General features: G+C 41.5%; 1 protein-coding gene and 1 long non-coding RNA gene across 8 annotated transcripts in view; one reads left to right on the top strand and one right to left on the bottom strand.

Moving 5' to 3' along the window:
* KCNC1 (potassium voltage-gated channel subfamily C member 1) overlaps positions 1–20,920 on the top strand; it is a 111,259-nt gene that overhangs the window by 817 nt on the left and 89,522 nt on the right. The window lies entirely within an intron of this gene.
* LOC148221678 (uncharacterized) lies at positions 1,463–11,309 on the bottom strand. The gene is made up of 3 exons (XR_015807522.1): positions 11,229–11,309; positions 4,006–4,088; positions 1,463–1,632 (listed from the first exon to the last, which is right to left on the bottom strand). It is a non-coding gene; the product is annotated as an uncharacterized LOC148221678 (long non-coding RNA).

Raw genomic sequence — 20,920 nt, 5'->3', positions numbered from 1 at the left:
TCAGCCCTCCCTGTGCTCCCAGCGTCACCAGGGTTCTCTCTGCTCTCAGAGCATCCATGTGTGTGACCGTACAAAAATCATGCGAGGTCTCTGGGGATGTAACCTACACTCTCAAGCAGGCCCCATGCATGGGGAACAAGTAGACACCAAGGCCTGAGATTGTTGTGTACTCAGATGTGAGCCTCCAGAGACCCTTATTTTCTAATAGGCTCCTAAAACTCCTAGAACAGCTTGGGGCAGGGTCCCAGTCAGGGCCAGAGAGGTCTCCATTACACCAGGTAATTTCCCTCTAGGCATAGATTTTTGCAGTTAGACATCCCCCAGTAAAGACAGACACCTTGTCCAGCCCTATTACCAGGCAGCTAATGGCTCTCTCCCCTTTACGAGATGGAGAAAGAATTATGGGAGCAGGCAGTCCCAGAGGTACCAGGGGATTTGGAGAGTTTCAGCCTGGACTGGAAAGGCAGTCAGTGCCTTTCTCTTTTCTCTTACATACCAAGTTAAATATTTATGAGCATGCTTCTCTGAAAATAGGTAATTCAGCTGCTCACTCTGTGTCTTTTTCCCTTGTGGGAAATGCAAAATATTAATCAGGGAAAAGGGTTTCATTCATGCAGAAGGGACACTGTGCTTGACAGGTTTCTTGCCTGCTACTGAAGGACAGCTCCTCCCCTCCCGGTGCCTGCGGTTGTTTTGGAAAGGGAACGCACTCTGGTGCAGTTCACAGCATAGGTGTGGATAAAAATGGTGTAGAACAGTCATCCGACTCCTTTAATAAGCACCTCCTCATGCTATGAGGATAATTACATTAATTAGGGCCTGATTCTGCTCCTGAAATCAAAAGTACTGAAAATATTTTGCTTCAGGAACAGCAGCAGGATTAACTCCCAAGATAGTCAATTTGATACCTAGGGAAACAAATAGAGGACAGTGCCTTCATAAAGAAATTGGTTGGCATAGGCTTTACTCTTAAATGTACCTTTGTTACAGCCTAATTGCTGCCAGCCCTCAGAAAGGATGAGTGCTGCTTTGTTGGGGGAGGGTGATCAGTGTTCCTGGGAAGGATCAAAGAAGTGAGATCAGATTAGGGAGAAAACTGGATGGATGGATGGATGGATGGATGGATGGATGGATGGATGGATGGATGGATGGATGGAGGAAAGAGAAGTGGAAATGCAAGGAGCAGGGAGAGAGGAGCTGGCCATGCATGAATGGGTGGTGGAATAGCAGCTGCCAGAGACTTGGTCTGAGCAGAGATCTCCAGCAGGGAGACACCAGGTCTGCAAACTGAATGAATGGGGAAAGCTGGAGCAGAGCCTGGAGTTACATCTTGCTGCATTTCTAAAGATTCTTGTTTGCATACCATTTGGAGACTCCCTCCCTGAACAAAGGAGTTCATATTTTAAATGAATTCCTTTAAACAGCATGGAGGATAAAGGAATAATAGAATATTTACCACAAGGTGGAAAGATGATGCTGTTGAATTGCAGCTTTCAAATCCCTGATTTCTGCCAAGGGAACGTGGAAAGAGGAAGGCAAGGCTGGAGGGTCTCCTTCAAAATGCTTGGCTTCCATTAATCAAGCCCAGTGGTAGCAGGCAGTCTGAATAGCAGGTCTCTGGTACCTCGGAATCTGTTGGTAAAACACATTTCAAGTGAAAGTAATGTGCTTGTACAAGATTTGGGGAAGTGGTTCGAAAGCCAAATGGATAATGTTGTCCCAGTTAAAAGGATACAGAGGTTAAAACACCCTTTGGCTTGGAGGCATGATGATATTTTAGGAGAAGGACAAAAATTTATAACCAATATTAGGAGTCTTTGTGATGGAATTCTAGAAGGATATAAATTCTCTAAGGGTATTTCCATTTAGCAATAGGTGTTTTATGAAAGGATTTGGGTTTGTTGGGGGGGAGTTTTTTGACTGGAGGATGTACCACTTATTCACAATCACTTGTGCATACCTGTTAGAATTCAACTCCTGATTTACCTCGAACTTGTTCTTTCCTTAAAGAACTGTTAAAACTAGATAAATAAGAGTACACTGAATATTTCGTGGGCTAAATATGATTCTTTAACTTGTATCTATGGAGACGTAGGCCACATGCATTAATATTTTGCATGAAGGAAGATGGCTTTCCTCATCAACACATGCACACTTTGTCCATTAAGAAGGCATTATAAGACACTTAACATTTCCTAATAAAAGCCATACTTTATGGTTATGGATGTAAAAAGAGATGGGAGTTTGATTTATGCTCCTGTAACCTAACACAGACATTGCAAAAATACCTGAAGCTCACAATAGCTAATTTATAGTAAAATAATTGATAACATCATTAGCAAGTGAATGGTATGTTAAGGTAATAACTGGTAGAGTCAGGCAACAAATCCACTGTTACCCCACTTCTAATTGAGTGTGCTGCTCTCAGTTACAAACTGCAATTCAGTTGTGCAAAAATCTAAATTCATATTGCCATTTTGTCAAAAAAGAAAAAAAAAATTCACAAATTTTTCTCTTCCTAAATGGAACTGGGACCTGTACTGAGGGTGGTTATTATTCACCTTTGATGTTTACATATGGCACCAAAATGCATGTCAAAATCTCAATGTAAGGATCAGTTTACATAACCATTATAATGTTACACTTGGGCAAGGAAAGGGAATGCAGCCTCTGAATATTAAGATGAAATGAAAATCTGCATGTTGTATAAAGAAGATTCTCTGGACTGTATCTGGTATGCTAGATCAGTGCATGTTTAGGAGCTGTCTATGAAAAGCTCAGCATTTACTCAAATCCAGCCATTCTTGGAGGAATTTGATGGACACTGCTTGCAAATACAAGTACATTTGACTGTTTTGCTTCACCTCCACCTGACTCATACTAAATTACGTCTGATCTCGTTGTAGACAGCCAGGGAGGACTGGAAATGCATTTGTGTATGTCAGGCAAAATCAGCTAACTCTGCAAATTTTGTTTATTTCTTAACTTACTTTGATTAAGCAAAGCTCCTAGTCACTAATCATTTGTCTTTAGGTGCAACATAGTCAAAGGTTGCTTGTTAAAACAGTAGTGGCTGATTTTAATTAATTTCAAGTTTTCTCCACGCTAATTTCTTAATAATGTCATTCTTTCTAAAAAGAGGAAACACTTCAAAAATTGCATTATCTCCTATATCTGTAATAAGAAAAGGTAGTTTGTTTCAAAGGACAGGCATTACACTTGTCCCCAACCTAAATAATGTACATTTAGGTATCAGAGGCAAAGTCTGGTGCCTGGAGATCTGAACAGAATAACAAAAGGTGATGGGAAAGATCCAGGAGGATTGTCAAAAGCATCTGTCCAGACAGCTAAATGTCACTGCACACACTTAAGCTGATGTTTCTGGGAAGCTCATTACAACTGTCTTTTTTGCATCATCAGACAGCTCTGTAAATGTATTTTTTCTAAGTAGGCACAAAAGGGGAAATAGTCAGCCAGAAAGCTGTGCTAAAGCAGCAGAGTTACTGTAGTAGAGTGTCTGCCCTCTTTTCCTAGTAGACTTCATAGGTCCCTCAGTACACAAACGTGTGAAAAATATTTTCTTGGCATCCTCTCTCCTTTATATTTATGTCTGGTCATGCTGTTCTTCCACAAGTAAAGCTCCCACTGACTTCCTGGGGAGTTTGGCCTGCAGGTATCGAACATATTTGTTCCCCTTCCTCCTCCTCCTTCACAGCAGGGTAAGGCTGTGTTTGTGTTAATTCACATTCCTTGGGTTACTCAGTGTTTGGGAGCGAGGAGCTTTCAGCTGAGATGGTGAGCTGCTGCTCACACTCAAATTGGACAGTTAAGCTTTGTTAATGAGCTCTCAGGAAAGCTTTGTAGTCCTTCCAAATAAACATTTTTACTGTTTTTAAATAAAAGCGGGTTAGGGTCCTATGGAAAGTCCTCTACAGCTTGACTTGCAGTCCTGGCATATGCTGGACTGCTTTGGTCTGTAAGGGGAAAAGCAAAACTCTCACTCACCCTTCCCTCATGTTTCCCCTTCACATCCTGCAGAAGAATCTGCTTTCCTCCGTGAGTGACTTTTGAAGGACGAGTTTCTGACACTGAGAAGGAGACAGGAAAAAAGAAAGTGGTAAAGAGATGAGAAAAAGATACTCCCCACGGATTTCTTTAGTCTTTCTTTTGTACATTCAAGAGCGTTTCAGTCCTGCTGTGTTCATTTAAACTGATTTTTCTCTATATAAAGTACAACTCATAGGTATAAAAAGGTTTATGGGCTCCTAGTTCCTGAATAACCACGCTGTCTTGAGGATTAGAGGCTGGGGTGATTCTGCTCGTTCCCTACCCCTGGCCAGCATGGCTTAGCTCAGGAATTGAGGCAGGTGTCAGGGAATGGGAACAGATTCTCCTCATCCTTCACAAGGGGGGCTGACATTGTCCAGATGTGTGGTGGGGGCCGTGCTTGGCACAGGGGAGCTCCACAGAGCTCTGGACACTGCCCTGGGGCACAGGGGTGAGAGCTGCCCCCCACACTGTGCTCAGGGGCAGCTTCACAGGGCCCCCGGGGCTGCTCTCCCACCCTGAGCCGTTCTGGAAGGTGTCTCATGTCTAATCCTGCAAAGCTGGCTGCAGGAGTTCTCACCACGTACTTTGACAATTAACGAGACAGCCTAATTTTAACTGCACGCTGCATTACAGCTCTGGAAAAATGAGAATCTTTCCACATCAAATGAGGTTTCCCTTGCACTTGTAGTATAATGGAATTACAGACATCTATTAAGTACCATTCTATCATTCATTATTAATATAGTTCCTAAAATTCCATTTTATTCCTATTTTCTCCCATCAAGGAACATGTTACTGCAAATCCTTATATAACCCACTGGTGAGCATGGTTGTCTTCTCTGCATCCTGACCAAAGGAACCATTGCAATGCCAGTTAGAAAGTGTTCACTGCTCCACATCCCACAGCCACCAAATTGGTCATGGTGGGAGCAGGTACACAGGTAACTCTGGGAATTGTCCATCCCAATTAGAAGTAACACTTTTTTAAACTAGCATACACACACACACACAAAAAAAAAATTATAAATATCAGAACAGCCATGCAGAATCATGACTTCACCAGTTTGAGCTGTTCAGAAACACACAGGAAGATCTGATGTCTGCCCAGAAAATCTTACAGTCTCTTTGGAGTCACGATCTCACAGGGTGATGAGAGAGATGGTGTTACCCACCTGACAATTCCATGGCTGCCTAGTGCAGACTTAGCAGTTTGGATTCAAGGACATTTTAAAAAAACCTATTTGCCTATTTCCAATTTTATTTCTATTATTCTAAAACCTTAAAAAAAGAACAGCATCTGTTGCCATTTTAATTTTTTTTATGTCACTTAATTTTAATGTTTCTAGGTTACAAAATTTACTTCATTTAGCCTAGGCTGTGATTGTATGGATCATACCATCAGATGCATACACATATATATGCCTTCCTATTGCTGCCACCTCCTACGATGCTGAGTGGGATTTCCATATGAGGAAGGACTTCAAAATTAAACCACCCCAAAATATTTCTGCAGAAGTAACTGTGGTGCCACTGAAATCAATGTGGATTTAGTGGCTGGGTTCAGAAAGATATTTGGTCCCTTCTCTCTTTAATCCATCCCTGTGTACCTTCAGCTGTTTTCTTTGTCCTTCTCCTGACATTTGCTATTTTGGTTTTGGTTAGGGCAAAAAAGACAACAAAATACTGGTAATTCTCTGTTGTTCTATCATGAGACAAAGGATAAAAAGATCAGTGGATCAATTATATTATTTCTATTTTAGAACTGCTTGCAGAAATGTGGTATATAGACTATACCTAGGAAAACTATTTTTCCATCTTGTTCTTCTCTTCTGCTGTGCAATCTAGTGTTTAACAGTATTTGTCTTCCTCATTTGTAAAAATGTGTGTATATTTATGGTAGTACTTTAGTAAAGTCTATACATGCTGCTTTTCTCTTAACATAAGGAGAGATGTTAGCAAATCAGCAACAGAGGGCCCAGCCTTACTGTTATTGAAACTCAGCCAAAATTATCACCAAATTCAAGGATAGAAATGAATTTTCCTGCAGTGTGGTTCAGGATAACAAATTAATTGCTGTGTACTGCTTTTTTTTAATAGACACGATGCATATTTCCATTCCAAAGCACTGAAGTGTAATAGATCTGAGGAATTTATTAGGAGCATACATATTCAAATACATGTTTTCATAATCTGTTAAAGACACGAGCATCTTTAGCATACTGCATCAAAACACAGAGCTCTAATACTGACAAAGCTCATCATGATCTTCTTGGCATTTTTTACTGCAAAGGACTGGAGAATACATCCCCCTTTAAACCACATGACTTCAATTAATGTACAGCTAAATCATATCCAAGCGCTGTGTTTCGTAATGAAAGGGCAAGCAGGGGAATTCAGATTGAAAAATTGAGCCCTAATTGATAATCAAGTGTGTAATTCTTTCTCATGCAAATATAGATGGCAAAACTGAGTTTCCATTTTGTATAAGCTTGATCTTATGAAATTTCAGTGCATTTTCGGGGTATAAGGCTGATAGAAAAGCCATTTTGAGATCTTTGCAATTGTCTTACAATTAGCTTCTCAGTTACTATATGCTGAATTTGATCTGAGGAAAGAACAGTTGAGAAGGCTGACTTGGCTTTCCCTGCTGAATATTGAATTACATAAATATGTGATTCACTCCAAATGGTACACAGAAGCAGTAGGATCGGATGAAATCAGAGAAATCTATGAATCCATGGAGAACCACCTCCTCCCCCTGGAATATAAACCAAATGCTGTCATTTCTAGAATAATTTTTACATCTCTCTCCTGTGCTCACTAAGTAACCAGATTTTGCTGTCTTCACTCCTACTCCTGTAGTGATAGCTTACTCCAGGAATATCCCCATTTCTGTCAGGCTCAGAACAAGGTACCACCCAACACGAGTGAAGGTGAAAGGACCAGGCCCTAACTGATTTTAATTTCTTTCTGATAAGCTTTATAAAATGTAACGGAGGCTCTAATAAATCATGCAATAAAAATTATGAATAAATTGCAGGCCAAGGCTTTTTGCAGTGATTGCTTATGATGTAAGACCCTTTAACGACAGTAAGTTAAAATTGCATTGTAATGGCCTTTTGTAAATGCAATAAATCTCAGGTTTCAGTGCAGTGCAGACAGGCAGTGATGTGTGTGCTGCACATGAGCTCCCAACACAGGCACACACTTACGTAATTCTGTTGATACTTCAGGAGCAGCAGTAAATCTCAACACTGCCAGATTTACTTGGAAAAATCCTGGGTCAGGACCACTGAGGTGTTGTGACTACAAGAAATAGCTTAAAATATCATACTGGCTTTTTACCTGAAAACCTGGGGGTAGAGAATGTCCCTTTTAAGAAGCAATAAAATGGATTATTTGATTTTAAATAGAAAAGACAAAGCCTGTTGCTACCGAACCTTACAATTTTCAGAGATAAATACAAGTTAAAACATACATTTTCATCTGCACAACTAAATTGATCTTCTTTTCTGAATTTCTTTATCATCTACCCATTCACAAACAAATTAAATGTATGCAGATACATCAACAGTTACTTAGGAACTACTTGTGACTGCAGCAGAGTTTCTCTTGCTGCCCACCTTTGCCCTTGAAAAACATATTCTTAAATACAGGAAGATCTGATCTGCTTGGGTTGCTCACCATTTACCATACCTAAGAAATTTAGCTGCAGACTTGAAAATTCATTCCAAATCCCTGTTCTGGTTTTCACTTTGAACTTCTTGCAGCCTTCACTCCACCGGATCAATTGTCAGGTATAGGTGGTGGAGGCCAGTCCTGTGATTTGTCCAGTTATTAATTCAATTAAAACCTTCATTCAGACTTGATAACAGACTTGAAAATAAAATGAATAGGAAGAAATCTCTAGAAAAAATCTCACCTGCAACCTGCAGCGGAAGGGAGGTCGTGTCCTAGAGCAGAAAAGGACACAGGCAAAAAACGAACAGACCACCACGAAAATCCCAGCCCACCCTTAGGGCCGTGGTCCCAAGTACCCCTGATTTTAGTGGGATCCAGCCAGAGACCTTTGCACACCTCTTTCAGGTAAGATTTTTCAGGACAAGGACAATTGTGTAATTGCCACAACACGCAATACAAAAGGGCTTGCCTTCACAGCAGCCTTTGATCTCTACTCTAAAAACACAACATGACCTCAGCCACATTGTGCTATTCCCGTTTCCCTTTTTAGCATGGATCTCCCCTTCACTTCTAGTGTGGAGTTCTGCAAGAAATCTAGTGACAGTACATCTTAGCACTTCTGGGGAATGTGTCCTGCATAATGCAGAACTGATTTTAACTCGGGGTTTTTCAGTGAAGCACTCGTAAGGACAAACCCAACAACCTGACTGTGCTGTGATAGCTCAGCCAATACCCTGAGCTGTGGGCTGCTGTGGGCTGCTGCTGGCTTTGCTGCTTTTGGGGCTGTAGCCCATCAGCTTAGGTTGGGATGTTGCTTAAGTGATATTGAAATTTAGTGTTGTGTTGTTTAGTGTTCAGTTGATAGGAGTTCACTGTCTGTCCTACCAAGAAGTCCCTGAGGTGCTAGGGATTTTATTAAAAGACCTAATGTAAATTTCAAAACTGTATAGATTACTTAAAATGTTAGTTATGTCTAAGCAGCAGGAAATCGATAGTGCAAAAGTGCATTCACTGTTCTAAAGAAAGCATCTTTTGGAGAACCTGCTCTACTAAGCAAAGGAGCTCAGTCCTCACTGTGTCAGGGCATGGACTGCAGACAAATAAAAAGTTTGAAATTCAGTAAAAATTCTAGAGCGTCTTCAACTCCAAACCACAAATTTATCTTCATGTCCATATTACCATCAGCTATAGGAATGTGCATTTACTGTTCTCAAAGGATATCTTGGTTGGGACAGCAGGGTAAGCCTTTGTTATTACTAGGTGACTTTTAACATTCATTCAGAATGTTCCTGCATGTCCTCAGACGAGGACACAGACCTACACACTGGAAATTTACCAGAAAGCAAAAAACAAAAGCTTAAAAAAGCCCAGAAACCTGAGATTTGGACAAATTAGTGCAAGCAACTGAATTAATGCAGTTTATGGAGTGAGCATTTGTTAGAAGATCTGGCCCAAGCCCTGCTTGCTTGCCTGTGTTAGCTCTGAAGGATCCTCTCAGGAGGAGCATCTGCAGCGTGCCAGTAGTGCAAAGGCAGCTCACACACATTTAGCTCAGCAAATGAATATTTGCAGTGGGCTCAAGCACACAAACACCACATTTTATTAGCTCAGTGTGGCACATCATCTGGGTATGCTTCCAGCCCCTCTCATTTCTATGAATTTTACTGCCTGTGAAATCATACAAGATGTTCAATCTTAGAATGTCATTTTCAAAATAGAAAACCAGCATTTCTCGGGTTACTTGCTTTGCACTTTTTCCTCTCTCCCTTACTATATGTTGATTTCAGTAGCTAGCACAATAGAGTTATAATTTCTGTGACACCTCTAAATGCTTGTACTATAAAAACAGCAAGTTGACAGCATCTAAGGGAAGGCTTTACACTCTACTCAGTGTTTTCCAAACCAGCCTGGACTGCAGCAGCAGATCAGCCGAGGCTGTGATCCTTCCCAAGGTGCAGGATGTGCCTGGGCTGTGGGGGCGAGTGCACAGAGAGCAGTGCACCCCTTCTCCATCACCCCTTCTCCATCACCCCTTCTCCATCACCCCTTCTCCATCCCTCCTGCATCCAGCAGCTCCAGCAGGCCCTGCCTGCATCTTCCCTTCTGAGGGAAAGCTCATGAAAAGGTGTCACCATGTGAGCTCAGAATTCCCAAAACACTAACCCTGCATTTGGAATTTTTTTAAATGCATATTAAAATCTCCCAGTGCCTACAGTGTTGTTTCTGCACGTGCCCAAAACTGCCTTAGTGCTGTTGGCAACTTCCTTCTATCAAAGCCTCGTTGATGCCTCTAATTTTCCTTCACTAATAGGAAAAGTCCTTTAAGTGTTCTTGCCGAATACATACTGAATATGAGCTGTTTTAAAAACACACTCAAATAAAAACATGAGGTATTTGCAGTATGAAACAGTTTCCAGGACACAATAATTTAGTGGCTACTGCTTTTTGCTTAGAATGTGAAATTTCAAATTTAATATTTTCCCCCAATTGCACGATTTCAAATTTTCATCTGTCTCTGCTTGGAAGCCCTCCCCATTTCACCAAGCTGCACAATCCAGGCAGTTAGTGAAGGTAATCCAATTTGCACAGCACGAGGATCACAAACCATTGTACTGGCAAGATGGCAAAGCAGCATTTCCCCATAACGTGGAAGAAGCTGCTCCTGTGCTAGTTCTGGGCTGCTGAATTCAGCAGGATCAATAGCAGATATACACTGCAGCATTGTCAGAGACAATGTTGGCACATGACAAGACTGGTTTTTTATTTTCACTCACTCGTTGGAAGCCAGTTCCTGGTAGGAAATAACCATATGTTGTCCTCATGCCTTGGAGTCCAGGGTGAGCCATGTGCCATGGCTTAGGGATCTCTGCAGCCCCTATGGAGAAGGAATGTGCAAAATGCACAGAAAAGGAGGAGATGATGTGCAGAGGAGATGATGAGGTGCAGAGGAGATGAGGTGCAGTATTAGAGAGGACTTTTTCACCCCAGAGCCTGGGCAGCTCTGCCATGCTGCAAAGTGAGCTCCAAAGTCAGTGTGAGGACACATCACATAATTTGTTTTGAAAAGACCTACATTTCCCAGGGCTATCAATCTGTCACCTTTCAGTCGTGCCATGGAAATACAAACCTTCTTAAAATCTCTGAAGGCTGCCTTTTCATCAATATTTTAACATAAACATTCTATTAATTTAAATGGAGATTGATCACTTGCATTTTATTACTTTTTAATAAAAACCCATGATCACCATTAAAGGAAAGTGGTGTCACTATTGCCAGGATAAATTTAACTTGCAAAAAGCACCAGAACAAGTCTTTGCTAGATCTGAGCCTTTTCCAGCACGTGTGCTTAGCTCTGGTTTTAACAACCAACACAGAAATGATCCCTGGGCATTCTAGTTATTACCTTCACCTTTCATGATACACTTCAAACTGGTCCAGAACCTTACTGGAAACTGTGAAGGGTATATTGTTAAATATCCCTCTCTGCTGAATCTTACCTTATATAGGAGGACTTGCCAGGGGCACTAATGAAGCAGAGACACTTTTGCAGTTTTACCATCTGTTAGCAAATATATTCCTGCTGTAACAGAAACACAATTGTATTAGAATTTAGAAGTGACAAACATTGAAAAAAAATTTCTTTCATTGTTTAAATAGCTTTGCTGCATAGCCCAAAGAACAAAATATTTGGACAATTAATAAAACATCTCAGGACTGCTTTAATTAAAAAACAAGATACGGCAAAAGAATAGTGATAGAGTTGAACATAACCCCATTATTCCACAGCCCTCAGGTTTAGACTTTCATTCAGGATAACACACTCTATTTTTATATCCTACAGAAAAAAAAAAAAGTCAACAACAAAACCCATTTGAAGTGTGAATCTCATTGAAAAAAATTTAAATGCTCCATCTACACTCGCTAATATGTGATGATTGTAGAGTGCTGAAGAACTGCATCCTCCTAACCCTCTTTCCAGCCCAAGGACCTTCGGGGTAAAAACTCCAAAGAACACGACAGTTTAGCTTCACTCATGTGCACTGGACTAAAAATGAACACTTAATATTTATGTGAATCATTGTCAGTGTCAAGTGAGATGAAGATTATAAAAATAGATCCAAATCAGGGAATGAGTTTTGAGACTCAGTGGGTAAATGCCTCTTTACGTACAGTATTATTTATAGACATTTTTTAATCCATTCTGTCACCTTGTCTCTTAAATTATTAGAAAGTAAGGAAGAAGGAACTATGGCAAATGTAGATGAAAGAGAAATCTTACTGGGAACTGTGGCAGGAACATGAGCAAAAGCCAGGAAGTTTAAAGCTGTGCTCCTAAGCCTCTTGCTTTCTGTATGTTCTGTATGAAAAGAATTCCAGCCTAATCTGCAATATAATATGCAATTTTTAAAACTAACCACGTGTTGAAATAGGAGGAATGGGATTTTCAAGACTCTCTGGCATCCAGAAGACTTGCCACCACATCTGAAAACAAGCTCATCACAAGCTGGTTTCAGGCTTTGGGCTCAGTCTTGTCTTTGACATCCTACATTAATCAAAGTCCCCTCTAGACATAAATGTCACCACAGCCACAACAGAAATTTCAGCATTGGATCCCAGTTTTTGTAGCTCTCTTAGAAGGCAGTGACAACTGCAGATGGTCCCTAAGTTGATCTCCAAAGGTTCTAAGCATTAAAAATGTAAAATGTCGTCGTGGTAGCTTTGTACATCTATTTATCATCATCTGACAAGGACACTGCTGGTGCTGATATTGCCCTGCATCAACAAAGTTCTGTGAGTCTTTATGAATATTCTTGAGAAAGCTCCTACAATAAAGACAACAATAACAAAAATATGATTAGAATTTGAAGCAAGTATTCGATATTGAAGGTGAAAATACTCAGGAAAATTAGGATTCAGGTCACCTTGGGAGAAAATTCAGAGGAGCAGGGCACATCCACAAGGCTTCTGCTGGGTTCCTGCAAGCAGGGGAATGTGAAGAGTTCCAGGTAGGAATCTGGGGAGGTCATCCTTAACTTTCCTTTTGCTAGCAGGTGGAGAACTCTGCTTTGAAGCAATTGGAGCCGTTTGTTCCTTTGTACAGCCACATTACACACGCTCCAGCTGACAGGAAATAAAGGTGGGTGAAGCAGGCAGCTGCTCTCCCCCAGGCCTGTGTGGTTATGGAATACTGCACAGGGGGAATCCATAGGCTTTGACCTTTCAGGGGTCATTTTTATAAGCACCAAGGTGGTTTTTGTACTCTCTTCATCCAGGCAGGATTTCAGCATAGCTGTAGGCTGAGAACAGCACACAGAGCTGCTCCTTCATTTGAAGGCATTTCTTGCAAATATCAACTTTTCCTGCTCTTGACTTCAATAGCAAGATCTAATTCAGAGCAGTGAGAAATTGCATCTAGTATTTTCGTTCTAATTGTCCTAAATCTGTTTTAGAACTGAGGTTTATGTGTGTCCAGGCATAAGAATTGCTGCAGAGGTCATAGATGTGAATGCCAGGAATAATTGCTTTTTTTTAATTGCACAAGGATATCTGAGGATGTTGTTCATCCCAGTAGTCAAGCAGGTTTTATTTAGCAATATCAGTCTAACAGATGCAATTTCCACTTCTGATAACTGTGGGCACATCATTAATTTTAGTAACTGCAAAACTTAGAGTAGAAATACTCTTCTGTGACATCCCTTGCTCCTCACTTTGACAACTGCAGAAAATCAAAAATAAAAGGAAAAGAGGGATTTCTGCTATGAGCTTTTACAACTGTCCAGCTGCTTGTACAACTTGCACAGTAGTTTATTCTAAAGATCTGTAATGAGATGTAATGGTGAGATGGCAAAAGGCTCACAAATACATCCAGAAATTATGTGTGAAAACTACATTCACAAGTCTTGCTCTGTGTTTATTGAGAGACCAGAAACTATATTTCGACAGGAATATCAATAAGAACTTGGATTCAAATGAAAAAAGATATTTTCCATTTGCTACCTACACTGCATAGGGTACTAGCTATAATCAAGAAAAATTTCAGGATGGCATAAAGCTCTCAAGCTGCATAATTCTCAATAACACTCAATGGAGTCCTGCTATTAAAATGCCCACAGGCCACAAAAATGCTTTTAAGCCAACTCAGTAGCCCAAATTACAAATTCTAGTTAACAAAATTCACCACAGGCTCACAGCCTAGAGTAGAATATATTCTTTTTTTTAAAATACATCTGCCTCTCTCAAAATGCTTAGTGGTCACTCATGGTTTTCAATTCCCATTATGCTGAAGCACAGACTTTTCTTTTTTTTTTAACACACAGAAAGACATGAGGCTTAAGTCAGGTCACCATGGTTGTCACCAGCCCCTCTAACATTTATTGCACAAGGTTGTCTTTCCAGTTCAGCTACTCGTGAGAGTTGCAAGGAAGGGAAACCATCCATGACTTGATCTTTTTGGAGGTTTACAATTTTGGAAGTTTTGCAGATGATATTTAAAAAACCTTCTCACAATACACAGACATTTTGGCTAAAAAAGAATATTGTATGTACCCCAGTTTCAGATCTAGGACTGGACAAATAAATGTAGATATGTTTGGGCAACAATTTTTTTTCCCTCCAATTTCTCCCCCTCCTCTCAAATAACATTTATTCAAAGCTTCACCCTATTTTCCATAAGAAAAATCCCAAAGTTTCTCTTCTCTCCCCAATATTAATTTCTTCTTCTCTCCTCACACTGACTTAATAGAAAAGTGAAAATGAAAATGGTAGTCAGAAAAAAGAACAAAGCAGCAAAATTTAAGATGGAATACCAGGAGATAAAAAGGAAATAAAATTCTGCACAATATTTTGCTAAAAACTGTCAGTAAGAAAAAAAACCTTGCTTGTTTGAAATCTGAAGGACAAATATGACAAACCATGTTGAACGCCTTCATGGAAAAAAGGATCTCCTTTTTTTCCAAATTGCTTTTATAATTTCCATTGAGTTACTTACAAATACACATCCATCTTCTTGCAGGCCTTTATCTTGACTGAGGTGAGGGATTTTTGCTTAGTTTTAAATTAGTTTGAAATATAAACAGCTTTCCATGTAGGTCAGAAAAAAAAAAATCTTCAAATAATTCTCAACCTGGCACTGTGGTTTTTTAGCCATTTCTGGACGAAAATACTCTTCCCTTTTAGAATCATCAACATGTTCTTGTCCTTGTGATAGTTCCTGTTGCAGCAGTCCTGGCTTTGGGGCAGCTCTGGGGCTGTGCTGAGTGGCTGCTCTGGAGCGAGGGATCTGAGCAGGGCAGGAGCTGCAGCCACCACTCGGCAGGGGGACAGAAAACTCTGCTGGCACTGGAAGCTGTGAGAAGGAAAATGCCTGCAGGAGGATGTAAGTCCTGGAAATAGGGGATGGAAGGAGTCTTCAGAACCAGGAAAACAAATCACTGGAGGGAGAGGGAATCTCAGCCCCCAGTGCTCACTGAGGGACAAACAGAGTTAGGAGCCTGCAGAGGGGACACAGCATGACAAATCAGCAGCTTGCTGGTACAGAAAGACAGGTCAAGGGTTTGAAATCTCAGGCTGTGGCCACTTCCAGCAATTCCTTTTTCAGCAAGGTGAGGACAAGCTAGTCAGGATAATTCAAATGAGTTGGCAATATGCAGTGCACATATGCAATATGCAATACATTCTGCATGTGCTGCAAGCAAGAAAACAGCCCTCACGAGAGCCCAGGGGAAGGGGGTTTGCTGTAAGAGATTTTATGGTCAAAAGAGCAGATTTTGCTGTGGCAAGTTTGCCAAAGAATAAACAAGAGTTAGGCTCCACGTGAAAAATTTCATGTATTGTGAGCAGTGCTAATTCTGGAGAAGCCTTTGCTGTAAGGACACGTGAGCATTTTGGACAGTGTGTTCTGATGCACACGTTTTCTTCTGTGAAGGTCGGACACCTTGATGGCTGGCACAAGAGCTGGGCAGGACAAAAAAAGAGAGAAAAAGAAGCCAACTTCATTTCCTTAAGAGCTCTAGAGTGGGTATTTCAGCATTCCAGCCTGGCCAAACTGTCTTCTCTGCTCAGGAGTCCTGCACAAGAATTATGTCCTTCACCACACACACAGACTCCTTCCAGCTGTGATCTGAGACAAAATGGGATTTCAGGAGAAAACTACTGGCTTAAATAGATAAGGCACTTGGATGTGAGAGCGTGGCACAGGCACTTGCTCTGTCAGACTGAAAGATGCTGTGCTGGTTCAAGCTGTGGTCCTCAGACAGGAATTATTCTGGGTGTGATTCTCATGCACCCCTTTGCCCTTGTTTGATCACATTAATTAAAAAAAAGAAAGGGTCTCGAATAAATGAGCAATCTTTAACTGAGAATATTTGATCTCCAAATGAAATCTGTGGCTTCCTAATGTGTTCTGTTCACTGAGGACTCCAGTATGATTCCGTGGCAGATAGTGATGGAGCTGAAGTAACAAGGAGAGAAGGTAGCAAATAAAAGTGTTACAATCTTATTTGGGCAGCCCAGAAATGCACCAGCTCTTGATTCGACTTCAAATGAGACTTCTGGCAAGCCACAACTTCTTGGTAATGATTTACATCTAGAATCAGGATAATAGAACATTATTTATCTACCTCTTCTGGGTATTGTGGAGACTAAAAGTTTCACAGCAATTTGGAGATAAATTAGAGACACTAGATGAATTTCCACTATCATGTTTTCTCTAACAAGGTGAAATGAGGACACCTTGACACAGAAGGAACCAAAGTTTTCTCAAAATAAATCAGAGAGATCAGAAGGCAATTTTATCTTTGCTTCATTCTGGTTATTCAGCATTCCTCAATAAGATTGACAGGAAATGAGAAAACAAAGCTTTTGTGGATGAGGGAGGTAAAATCTCGTAACATTTAACACTGCATCTGCAAAACAACAGTTTGAAATCCACCAAATTATTTCTGCTGTTTCAGATGAAAAATTAATGTTAGATGCACCCAGCAGATTGTGCCTAACAGACTATGGACAGATCTAATAAATAATTTTGAGTTACATAATGACAAAATTTAAACGTGTATCTCCTCATATAGGCATTTTAAAACAAAAACATATAAAGTTAAACCCTAACATGCTTCACCAGGCCCCACATTTTAACTGGCCCTGGTTTGTGGCAATCCCATAAAGTCAGAAAATAGTTTTAAGTGAATTAACCCCTTGTCTCCATAATCTGTGTATTCTGACTGGAGGCTCTGAATGGAAGGAGCAGTTGTACATCAGCCCTGAAGTGCAAAAGAATGAACCTTTGGTTTTTATCTTGGCTGTTGTCAGAAGAGATATTGTCTTCCCAGAGCAGGCAGACCAAGTCTGAGCTGAGTCTAGCTCAGTGAGTCTGTTCCCTGTGGAATAAGGGCCCTGAACAGCCCCAGGAGGGCACAGAGCACAGTGGGAGCTCTCACCTTCTCCTCAGCTGGGCTGGCTCTGGCTCCAGGGTCACCCTTACCTTCCCAGACCTCTGGCGCAAAGGCAGATGTTGAAGAGGAGCTAATCCCTTCCCAGGGAATCATTCAGCCAGAAGTGGCAGAGGTACTTTACAGACCAAGGGGGAGGCAGAGAAGGCAGGAGAGACAAGGCAGAAAGGCACTGGGACCTCTTGTGGCAGGGGTTGGGACAAGGAGTAGCCCAGTTACTGCCCTGGGGGCTCGGGGAGCAGGCACGTGAGAAAGCATTTGCCCATCTGCGTTGCAGATGCCGATGTCTCTGAAAATGCCTTTGCCTGGGATGCAGAGCAGAGGCTGGATTGCAGATTTGGGAGCAGCACAAGATGCTCTGCTGTCATAATCTGGTAATTCTTGCTACAGGTGAGCAGAAATGGCTGGATGCCTTGGGCATTGCTAGGGGCCATTGTGTTCCTCAAAAATACATGCTGCTTTTGAAGGATTAATTCTACCTCTTATTTACAATGGACTTATTCCTTATAGCACACAGGGATAGCCTGAAATCACTTCTATCATTACCTAATTCAAAGAATCAAAACTATCAAATTTTACTTCTCTGTTAATTTCTTTTTTCTTGAGTAATTCCTGAAAGGAGCAGGAATTAATCCTTTTCCAAATAGAATAACAACAGAAAGCTGCTGGAATTTCAGCCAGAAAAATAACCAAAATACCAATCCAACAAAATCATCCCTTTCTTCCTCAGTGTTCACTGATTATAATTAACGTGAAGTTAATCAAAACTCAAAGCAAAGCCAACAAGAAAAAAGGTCAGAAAGCAATTACATCAGAAATCTGTTCCCATGTCAATTGCTTGCTTTTCAGGCTGTAGCTGTGTGGCAATTTCAGCACTTGCACAACCACTGTAGAATTTTCTGGGTCTGACTTTTACTTGAGAAGCAGAAACTTCTCACCAAACCAACCCCTCCAGGCCCAAGCCCAGGAACTTTTTTGTCATGTGAATGAGCTTCCTTGCCAGCCTCAGCCCCCTCCATGGCACCCCTGCATCACAGGAGAAAGCAGAGGCACCTTCCTGCTCCCTGCACGTCCAGCCAAGGACACCTGGAACCAGCCAGGAGAGCCTGCAGGGACAAACCCTCTGGGGAAATCAGATTTCATAGCCTGCCAGGTTAACAGCACTGGTATCCCTGTCCTTTTAGCACAGGTTGGAAGGAGCAGTATTTGCTAAGGCTGCACAGCCAGAAAGCACACTCCAGAAATCCACGCAGTAGTCAGGTGTCTGCTGTGACATTCATGACTTGGCAGATTGACTCTCCCATCAGGCTCGGGCTGATGGGTAATTCTGAGCCCTGATGCAGCACAGCACTCTTCTACCTGGCTGGTGTCTATCCTTTTCAAAAGGCAAAGGAGTGCATAAATTAAGTTTAAAAAGAGGTAGGCATTTTCTACCCACAGAGTGGAGTCACTGTAGGTGGATTATTATCCAGGAATACTGAAGAGGCAAGAAGTCTGTGATTTAACCCATTCTTTGTAGTCTCCTTGCCTGCTACTGTTTTCTGCTGACAGGCTGAAATTATCCATATGACACAATTTTTCAGGAGGTTCTGCAGCACAGCAGCTGCATTTCAGACAGTCAGCAGGAGTTAAAGCCCTAAAGAAAGGATTTTATTCTGAAATAATACCAGCTAAAGCCTGCAGTAGCATCCAGTTGTCTGTGCTGATGTTGGAAGCTATGAGGTTGTTCCAGTTTACTCCCCCACCAGGCCCTGCACTACAACTGTCATGTCTTAGCAGAGCAGGATGAACTCTAAACCACCTTACAGATGACCAGCAGGATTTTGAAACCCATTTCTTCTGCAGTATCTTTACTGCTGGGAAAACAAAAAGCAATAGTTTTCACATTGCAAACTGAGACATTTGTACATCAGGATACAGGCATGACCTTTATCTAGCACAAATAAGGCATAGAGATGTTAGCTGAGCACTGCCACATGCATTTACTCCAGCTGAGAACCTGGTCTTCAACAGGAGCTTAAAGAAAGCATTGTGAATTGTGATGAAGAAAAATAATCAGCATTGGGGCTGAGCATCCCTAAATTCCAGTGATTTGCCTACAGACTGCTGGCAGTGAGCATCTTCAGAAATAGGACCTATAAGAATAGCCAAAAAAGAGGAGGATTTATAAATGTCTGAGATGAGTTTTAAATTATCATAGGTATCCCTGCTCCAACATTTCATATTTATTCAAAGAGAGTAATATTTTCCTTGTCCATAACAATTCTCAGAAATTCAAAATACTTTACAAAAGTTACTTAATCCTTTTAGTATCCTTAGCGAGACATGCACGTATTTAAATTTTCTCTCAAGATGTGTGATCTGCAGCACAAAAAGATCCCACTTATTTCTTAAATTAATCAAAAAAATTATTAACAAAAATGAGAAAGAAGTCCTGGCTCTCCCTGCTTAAATTTTTTTTTTTTCACCAGACTGACCATTGTCAGTAGATCTAAACAGGTGAAAAGCAATAATATTAAATCCAGGAGTATCCCTGCTGTGTTTAGTACCAGTGGATGCTGCTCTGTGATTCTCCCTGAGAAGGGGAGAAAAGGCTCAGTATTTTCTGGGCAGATGGGCATCTCTTACATCATCTTGGTCTTTTTCCATGCACTGCCATCTTTGTTCTCCAGCAAATGTGCAAATACCTTGGGCTGCCCAGGTGCCACGGGGTGCAGCAGGCACAGAGAGGAGGCCAAGAGCTGCCAGTGCCTGCCCAGGGGAGGGGGCAGGCAGGGCAGGGCTGTGCAGAGGAAGAAGAGCTGTGCCCTGGTGGTCAGCACACTGCATGCCAGGGCACAAAGGACAGGAGGGAGGGGGTTTAGGAGCAGTGCTCAGCAGCAGCTGGCACCTGCCCTTGTCACCTTCCTGCTCCCCAGCCCTGCACAGCCTGAAATCTTTATTTCTGTTCTGCACCACAGAGGCTCTGGGCAGAACTTCCATCAGTCACACATCTCACAGCCCATAACAAAGAACACGAGAACATCCCAGAGCTCCCTCCCCCTCCTCCAGCAGCCTGTGCACGGCATTGCCCAGGGGTCAGTTTTAAATCCCAAACCCGCAGGATCCCTTCACACTCCCGTGTTTGCTCACAGCAATCCTTCACTCATTGAGCTGGGCTTGGGAGCATTGAAGTTCTGGCTCCTTGCTGAACACAAATCCAGGCAAGGAGCCTGAACTTTCTGACTGCCTTAAACTCCTGGAGCAGCTCTGAAATAAAGCACTGCTCAACTCTTCTCTTGGAGTTCTGGAGTAGTTTTGTATTTTGTTTGATCGTTGACCCTGCCACTTGCTGGTTATAGCTGAGCTGGAATTCTTATCTGTGATCTTGTCAGGGTTGACATTTTTAATTTGCAACTCTATTAACTTTCCACCAAAAAAAAAGTTAGAAAAGAAAAAAGGAGTCTGTTTTCCCAATCTTTTGTAACACAAATTGCAGGGAATGATTTTAAGATAACGAATTAAGGGCACCATTGGCACAAAGCTAAATTCTGTTTCAAGACTGCCAAATGGTGCAGCTCAGGAATAGATACAGAGATTTCCAAAAATAACATTTCTAGCATGAAAAATTCCCACAAAATTCCCACAAAAATCCCCAAATTATTTTGAATGTAGAATGCATACTACTGCCTTTATTACTTTACCCTCCTGAGTGTTTATTACTTTCTTGGAGGAACACTCAGAGGGCCCCATTACAGAACTGA

This window comes from Sturnus vulgaris, chromosome 18 (assembly GCF_052056855.1).
Source record: "Sturnus vulgaris isolate bStuVul1 chromosome 18, bStuVul1.hap1, whole genome shotgun sequence".
Classification (NCBI taxonomy): domain Eukaryota; kingdom Metazoa; phylum Chordata; class Aves; order Passeriformes; family Sturnidae; genus Sturnus; species Sturnus vulgaris.
This window is presented reverse-complemented; position numbering and strand designations above follow the sequence as displayed.